The sequence below is a fragment of the Micropterus dolomieu genome, linkage group LG01, assembly GCF_021292245.1.
Source record: "Micropterus dolomieu isolate WLL.071019.BEF.003 ecotype Adirondacks linkage group LG01, ASM2129224v1, whole genome shotgun sequence".
In the NCBI taxonomy this organism is placed as follows: domain Eukaryota; kingdom Metazoa; phylum Chordata; class Actinopteri; order Centrarchiformes; family Centrarchidae; genus Micropterus; species Micropterus dolomieu.
Window position 1 is genome coordinate 29,006,829 of NC_060150.1, and position 8,686 is coordinate 29,015,514.

The following is an 8,686-nucleotide window of genomic DNA, read 5'->3' on the forward strand; positions in this document are numbered from 1 at the left end:
AGGAGCACGTGTGCTTATGATTGTGTGACACAAAGTCAAACTATAATTTTATGGTCTGTTAAACAGTCAGTATTACAGCTCATTCTTCATTACAAGAATATTATGTTCATCTACTAGATCCTTCTGATTACAAGCACTGCACAACATCCTTGGGATTAGTAAATAAAGTTGTTGTGCATGTTTAATCATCAAAGTTCCAGTGAGACAATAAAAGCCCAATGAATTGGCTGTATTTCCATTTCATAGATTTAATATCGCAATTGAACCTTGGCTGAGACAGGGGGGGAAGTAAGATGTGACATTCCAGTTGCCCAACGTACCTGGAAAATGCCGGTAGAGGCCTTGTACGTATTCAAGGTTGATTCCCCTCCTTTGGGAACCATTAGTAACAACCTTTAAGAAGTACTGATTGGAAGGAGAGGCGCTGTGCATATCAACTGGAAGTAGCATCCCCAGAGGTTGGTTGTCTGGTCGCCAAGGTGTAAAGAGGAGCTGTTGAAGAGAGGATGCACAAAATGAGTGAGAATAGTTTGAGTTCAATGTATTCCAAGTGCAGTGTTGAAAGGGTTAAAAGGTTCATGATATTTGCAGCTGTTCTGCATTTAGACATTTTCTTCCTCCGATATATATGTATGCATAATTTTAATGAAATGGCTCTTTCTTTTTTTTGCTCCTCTAACAGTAGCTGTTCACTGATCACTGAGCTTCCTTCCTTCCATCCACTGATTTAATGCAGCACCTCAGATACAACGCCATGTTTTTTTAAAGTTCAGATAACACATGATTAGATGCCATAAGATATGTTTGGCTGAAGCTTTCTACGCCATTGAAACAAGGAAGAGCAAAGAGCTGTGACCTTTAGTTCAGCAGTCAAAAATGTTTTAAAAAATTTAGAGATGTAAAGCTAATGAAGACATCCAAATCCAGAAACTGGCAAGCGCGGTGTCACAGCGAAAGGGTGAAATATCACCTCAGCAGGAGAAAAGTGAATCAAACACCGCACACAGCAAACCTAAAGAAGAAAGACTTTGGAGTGTATTGGTTCATATATCAACACCATCTCTCTCTTCAAGGCAGAGCAGGCAGGAAAACCATCAGTCACATTTTTAAACAATAGTCACTCCATCTTTGTCATGTGGTGCCGGCAGAATGACTTTACTTCAAACATCTAGAGAGAAATCTGTGGAGAGTGCTGGATTTTGGGGTCAATCTTGGGAAATAGTGGGACAGGCTGTCTTGGAGTCTTTTAGTTCAAGAAAGCGGTCCCTCAGTCCCCCTGCTGTGTGATGTTAAATTCTGAGGTAACTGTAACAGCCGGCACAAAGAGAACGTCAACATATTGATGGTGCTGTGGCTCGCTAGAAGGCATTGATTCGAAGAGTGTGAAAAGAGCCTTCTATAAAAGTGCCATGAGTCATTGAGGTTATCTCATTGCTTTCTGTCTGTGCAAACACCTCTGTCTGTCTGTGGTGGGTACAAAGAGGTACACATAGTACAGCCAACTCCTTTATAGTGTATTCAGAGAATACCCAGCTATTCCCACACACAGTCACCAACTTAATTTCAATTGACCTGTATCCTGTCTCCCACAGGAGTATAAATGTCTTCTGCATTTACCCTCTTTAGGTGAACAGTTGGGAAAACAGTTATGCATGCAGTAAACCCAGGGTCAAATAATGCAAATGCTGAATATTTTCCAAAACAGTCAATCCTAGATCTGCTGGCATACAAAGCACAATAGAAGCACAAGCCAAAGAAGGAAAATAACTAAGTTTGAGATAGGGGGAAAGCCTAATGTTGTGGCTTCAGGCCCAGATCTGATTATAAAGCAGAGCCTCCATCTGAGTGGTACAGAGAGAATCATCCAAACTTTTGCAAAAAGTTCTTGCAATAGACAACAGCAACTGGTTCCAAACTTTGGTATTTTATTCCAGTAGTTACTGACTATATTACTGTGAAATGTACATCTGTAAACAAGGAGCATGTGAGTGACCAGGGTCCTCTCTTTTTGTTGGCTCTGAACACTTTTCAAATAAAGCCGCAATACGATTAATAAAACTAATAATATTAATTCATTTTTCCGGGATGTTTCAGCCACACCTCACAGTCTTCATCAGTGGATTAAGCTTGTTCAGTTTTCATGGAGAATTTATGTCACTCACTAAGTTGTCATAGATCAGTAACAAGTGAGCCAGTTGTCAAACTCCATCTGCTGACGACAACTTGTGGAGCAAAGTTATCCGACCATAACAGGTGATTTTAAAGCTCCAGAAAAAGCTAGTAACGAAACTACTATTTCAGAGGTCCATGCTCAAGCTTTCATGCTCATACAATAAGCTAAGGCATAAGCATGGGGTAGTATGATGATTAGAAAAGGAAAGCAGAGAAAATGTTTACAACACAAAATAATATATTTTATTTTCCAGACTTTCCAGGCTCTAATCAGGCTTCTAAATACACAAAAAAATACATTAAAAAAATCTTGGAAGGAAAAACAATGCATAGACATCCAACCTGTAGCTAGGGGCCACAAATGGAAATTGGTTTAATTTAAGGGATTACAAAGTTTGGGAACCCCTGCAGTATGTGTTAAATTTGCGGCTTTGCGGAAGTATATCATAACTAGTAAAACCAGACCAAAGACGACTTTTTTTGTGTTAATAACATAAAAGAACAATGTAAGGCTAAAGGGCTGCCTTTTAGTTTTATTACTGCCAGGGCTACTAAGGATTAACATAGTCGAATCAGAATCGTGAAGTCCTGCCTATACTAACTATACTGATAGTTGAATCTTGTGTCTTTTTGTTTTTTGAGCACGATGACTGGGGGGGGGGTAACACATGGTGGCTCCGCTTTGATCTTCAGCTGCAGTCTCTATTCATTCAACTTAAACTGTAAATTTCCAGCTAAACTGAGGCTTTTTGAAGACCCTTTTCACTCTCTCTCGCCTGTCATTCCCTGGTCTTGTGCAGAGTTTCGCGTGCATTCCGTGCTGCTGACAACTGCATGCACGTTGCGGTTCCTCACAGGTCTATTTCAAGTAGCCGGTTATTAAAAACAATAAAATATTCTTTGTGTGGTTAATCAACGGTGATAAATTATCCAAAAGTCCCGCGAGGTGCAGACAACTCAGCACAACACCAGTGAAGCTGTATCTCCTTCTCTTCTTCAGCAAGTGTTCCTCTTCCGCCACAACACACATACACCCTACACCTACACATGTGCACTGACGACCCAGAGTTAGGGTTACAATTTTGGATTTATTTACGCACTTTAAAAACATTTATTGTAAGTTTTATTGTGTTTACATGTATATTTACAGCATTAAACGTTGAAATGTATATTGTAAGAGGCTGTATATTAACTTGGGAGGAAACTGGTGGTTCTATGTAAAATCAGAAGTTGAGCACCCCCAGATCGCCAAAATAGCATGATCCTTGTTTCTCTGCAAAGCTGTGAGATTGACAGTCGAATCAGGCTATTCGGGGTCAGCCCTATGCCATACACACACGTTTTGTAAGGATACTGATTAGCGTTCTTGCAGCACGTTTTGTTGAGGCGTTGGAAGGGCAGTCTGAACACAGCTGATGCGGAACATAGCAGAACATGCAGCAACAAGGCCAGAAGCCACCAAGCACGAAGAGAGGCAAACAAATCCACATTCTAAATCTAATCAAATACATGTACGTACAGGGGAAATTTTGGGCATTCAGCATACAGTGTGATTAGATGTTTTTCAACATGTAAATCATGTCTAGTGCAGTTTTAATAGGTTGTATAAGTCAATCCATGTGATTACTAGACAACTAATCCTTACTATCCACTGTTTTTGTGGATGAAACCTTGAAGCAGCTAAGGTCGCAAATCCTCCACAGGCACCAAGTAAAAAAAGACACCCACTGCTCTCCCACAGCCCCACTGGACAATGCGAAGGGGGCGGCTGACAGCCCAGAATTAATTGACATGCCTCCGAGAGGTTGTTCTCTAATAACATATTGATCCACCAGGCCTGATATGCAAAGCATCTGCCAGCGAGCGTTGCTGGCGAGGTGAGACAAATGCCCCCAGAATACCTTCAACCAAGCTGTGTTGATTAAAGGAGGTATTAGAGCTCATGATCACATAGAACCAGCATGTCAGGTGTTCCACATCGAGCTATGTCCGAACGTGTCCTCATTAGCAGACAACCCGTTCCACAAGTACAAATAGCTTTGACAGATTCACATTAAATGTTCATAAATTACAAGAATTCAGTGATCGTTTGAAGACTCTAGCTTTTTGTTATGACACTTCGCTCCCGAGTCTTAACAGGAGAAAATGTTGGCTTTGTATTACAAGTGTATGCATTACAGAAATTTCTTTCAGGTTTTTCAAACCCAAAAGCTGCAGTGGTTAAGGTTTCAATGTGAAAACACAGACATTTTACCAGCTTAAATCACAAGTTAAAAATACTTCACCATTGCCATGACAGTACCACTGCAGTGTAGATGTTGTTGTTTTAGCCACTTTTTGTGTTGGACTAAGGATTGGGTTGGCTCTCTTGTGTGTGGTCTTAGCTGACAAAAGTACAGTACAGAAAGCCAGCGATGAAAGTATAGCAAATATATTAAAAACATGGCTCATGTACGAAGTACACAGAATAATTTTTTTCAGTGGGGCTGTTCTGATATTTCAGTGACGTAACACATCCTATCCTTACAATAAAAAAAATTGCAGAGCTAAAATAATTGTTCAAATAGATCTGAATATAAACTGCATTTGTTGGGGTTCCTTGTACTTTATGTCTTATTTATCCCAAAGCCCAATATCCCTTAAAGAAGACTGGCCAAAGGAAGAAAAGCTGAGATACTGTAAGTGATCCATGAAAACCGGTATTGACAGGGACATTCCTTACTAGAGCAATGTCCTCTGAAAAGGTCAGACAAGACACTTTACCTTCTGTGAGAAGATTGCTGTGGGTGAGGGCTCACTTAGGCGGTGATATTGTTTAGTAAAGTCGGCTGCTGTGAAGTGCTCGGCTTTATGCTCTCAAAGGCAAGTTTGCAGGATTTGGCAGAAAACTCAAACTGCAACCATATGCAAATGGGAGAACAAACAATGTTAATTTCATACACGCATGATAACTTTTTCATTCGGCTAATTCCTGTGGTTTGTGTGTTGTCGAATGGTAACAAGAGTTGATGATGTGATGTCATCTAGAGAGCTGTTTGAGTACAATAAAGGGTGCTTAACATGCTTCAGTCTCTCCAAGCAGAGAGAACAGGCGCTTCACAGACTAGGTCAGTTATGTGGAAAAAGTGGTGGAAGTATGAAAAAAAAAGTCTCTGAAGAAGATGCCGGGTGCTTCGTATTGTTACACTGCATTAGCCTACCTTTAGTCTGCAAAAATCTCCATGATTCTCCTGCTTTGTGAAGCAGCTGTTTTCTATGCTTGGAGAGACTGAAGTGTGTTGTCTAGAGACTACAATTTGTATATGGGGAGATACCTTTTACAAATTCATATCAAAACAAAACATTTGAGTTGGATAAACATTATCTTAGGAGATTGAAACTCCCTCTTTGAAAATGCAACAGTTGGCACAACTGTTGCATTTTATATTTTGCTATGTAAATAATACATTTACTCAAGCACTGAAAAGGCCACTCAAATGTGGACAAACTGCCAATTGAAAAGTATGAATAAAATACTAACTACTGTTCCCAGGCATGATTTAACACTTTAACAACATAGAGCACCATAACACAAGCTGCAGTACTTCACTACTTACAGTGGCAGTGGCAATACAAAAGCAGACAAAATGTCGGTCACTCATGTCTCTTTGCATTTTGTTCACTCAGCGACCTGTGACACAGAAATAAGAAGTTACCAGTTGACCAGCTACAGTCACTCTCTTGATGGAGTTATTCTTTTAATATTTATTTCTATGTAATACTTGAAATACGTCACGGTCATGGCCATGACTCTAGTTTGTCTCTGTTTACCAAGTGTGTTTTTGTCTGTCACTCTGTGTATGTGCGCTGTGGGTGAGCTGCTGGTTCACTCTCTCTTCTGGCTCCCGCTCACCTGCTGATTACACACACCCACCTGCCTCTCATCAAGCTCATCATGTTGCAGTAAATATACCCCGGTTCTTCAGTCACTCGTCGCCGGGTTGTACGGTCAGCTACTATGGTAGTTATCCATCAGGCCTTCCTCGTGGTTTTTCTAGTTTAGTTGCTCTCTCCCTGGCTCTACATATTAACACCAGCAAGCTACACCAACTTCTCAACTTTACAATAAACATTTTTTATCATAACTTTCAACTGCCCGTGTCTGAGTCTGCTTGTGGGTCCAATATCTGCTAATTGTAACAGAATAATTGAAATGCTGAGTTTAGGACAGCAAATGTGTCTTTGAAATGGGTATACAGTGGGCTAATTGGCTTGTGACATATCAAGACTAGGAATACCAAATCAATACTGAATTTTTACCAGTAACAAAGTGTCAAAATATTTTATTTACACAAGTATTTATAAAAATAGTAACAGGAGATGAAACCTAGGTTTACAGGCAGTAAAAAAAATGAAATGGATGAACTGAAGAAAGATTGCTCAATATTCTCACATAACATCCCTGCTTTCCCCATGGAATATTAAGATGGAAAATAATTATCACAAACGCAATAACGCAATTGCTTGTAACTTGGCAACTGTTGATAAAATGATAAAAACATCTATTTTAACAAGTCATCTGTTTTCACAGATTTATCCATCTTCTTGGAAAGTTGAATGAAAGCGATTTATCCGTCAAGCTTTTGCTAACTACATTAAATTACCCATGATTCAAATGGTCATGTTTCATGTTTCTTGGTTTCAATGGCTATGATGACAAGGGAGAGCAAGCAGCCAATCTGCAGTTCCTGGCTGGGATACAAAGCCCGCTAATTAAAAGTCTGTCCAGTCTGTGGTCCTCCCTTTGCAGACAGCTCTTATTGGATAGGAGAGCCCACAGCCCTCTGTTTTGCATTTTGATGTCTTCATCATTGTAATTGCTGGTTAAGTCGCCCTGCATTATTGATGAGCCCATACGGTAAAAACAAACCAAACAAATGCATGCTAAACAAATGCCCTCCAGTGCACAATGTTCACACAGGCCGTCACAGTCTAATCATTTCCACTTGTAGTGTCTCAGAGTTATGCACACAAGCAGTTGCCTTTGGGTGTTTCATAGTTTCTGACTGGAAAAATGCCTGAAGGAGGGTACAGGGAGGCAATTATACACTCTGTCTACAACTGTGTGTTTCTGCTCCCTTATGTGGCATATTCGAAATGGCACATGCTGTACATAATGCCTTAATCTATGAAGTGAATATATCTGTACATCTGTGTCCTCAGCTATCTCTTGCTGTGAGTCTTAAAGCCTAACTTTGGTTATTGCCCAAAATAATGGACTGCAAGAACATCGTGACTAGAGGATCAAGAAGTGTCTCCAAAAGCAAAGTTATTGTGGCATAATTTTCTTACTCCTCTCTCCTTACTCACTTAACCACCATGTCAATGTTAAGTGAATGACTAACCAGAAACTGGGTGCACTGATAACAAAAGCAAGTTTACCACAGGTGTGTGACTGAAATTAGAAAACTGTGATGAGTGTCAGCAGCATTGCAATTAGTCTGTGTCCTGCAGAAAAAAATCTCTTTTGCAGGATTGAACAAATGGACAAGCTAACGTCAGGTCTACACCAGCCAAGACATCAGTCAGTGTTTACGGAGTCAGATCAGTCTTAATAGTAATTAATTAACGTGCACACAGAATGATTCACAAATGTATTTTGGGGATTTATATAAATGACTCTCTCCCCACACAAAAATAGTCATTGTCACATATAATGTAGAACAAATCAAATGTAAATGTACAAATGTATTTCTGATGCACAGAGAAATAGTTCTTCTTTTAAATAAATGTAGTACAAATCTGCAAACATGTATGTTGTTACATTTATATACAAACTATTGGTGGTGTTTTTTGCCCTTCCATGACTTGATGTACAAATGCATTTTTTCCAACAGGGAATTATCTGCAGTCAAGATGGCTCCTCCTGTTTCAACTAATCACGTAATTGTAGATTCAAGCGTATCACTTAATGTGATCAATGTGTAACCTGTTACATCTAACAGCTGGTCAACCTCAACATGGAGTCTGGAAGCTGCTCTCCACAGGTGTCTATGGATGTAAATTATGTGATCTGATGATGCCCTCCGATCTATGCCTACGTGATTGGCTGGGAAGGAAGGAGCCATCGGATTGGCTACAAATCATTGCCTGTTGAAAGAAATGCATATGTGAATCGAGCCATGACAGGGGAGTCTCAAAATTCCCACACACAAAGTTTACAAATGACAAGCATTTTGTGAATGCAGATTCAACAGTTTGTATATAAATGCAACAACATCCAAATATTTTTTTCATTATGAAAATTGCAAATATTTCTCAATACATAAATTTGTGGATTTCTTCTGTATTTATTTAAAGGTTCAGTGTGTAAGTTTTAATGGCTTTTATTGGCGACAGTTGCTGCAGCCAGCAGCTCACGGTGCATTCACATGCTTGTCGGATGGTCCCATTTCCCAGGTTGTTAAGTCGTTCTTTCGATTTCAGTGTGTGTTCATGTGCTCTTAAGTCGTAACGTGGAATCAACATGGACGCT

At 39.8% G+C, this 8,686-nt stretch overlaps 1 long non-coding RNA gene across 1 annotated transcript; it reads right to left on the reverse strand.

Moving 5' to 3' along the window:
- Nucleotides 1-381: 381 nt before the first annotated feature.
- On the reverse strand, nt 382-6,044 carry LOC123969679. The gene is made up of 4 exons (XR_006824771.1): nt 5,983-6,044; nt 5,769-5,842; nt 4,936-5,066; nt 382-492 (listed from the first exon to the last, which is right to left on the reverse strand). It is a non-coding gene; the product is annotated as an uncharacterized LOC123969679 (long non-coding RNA).
- Between the last annotated feature and the right edge of the window lie 2,642 nt (nt 6,045-8,686).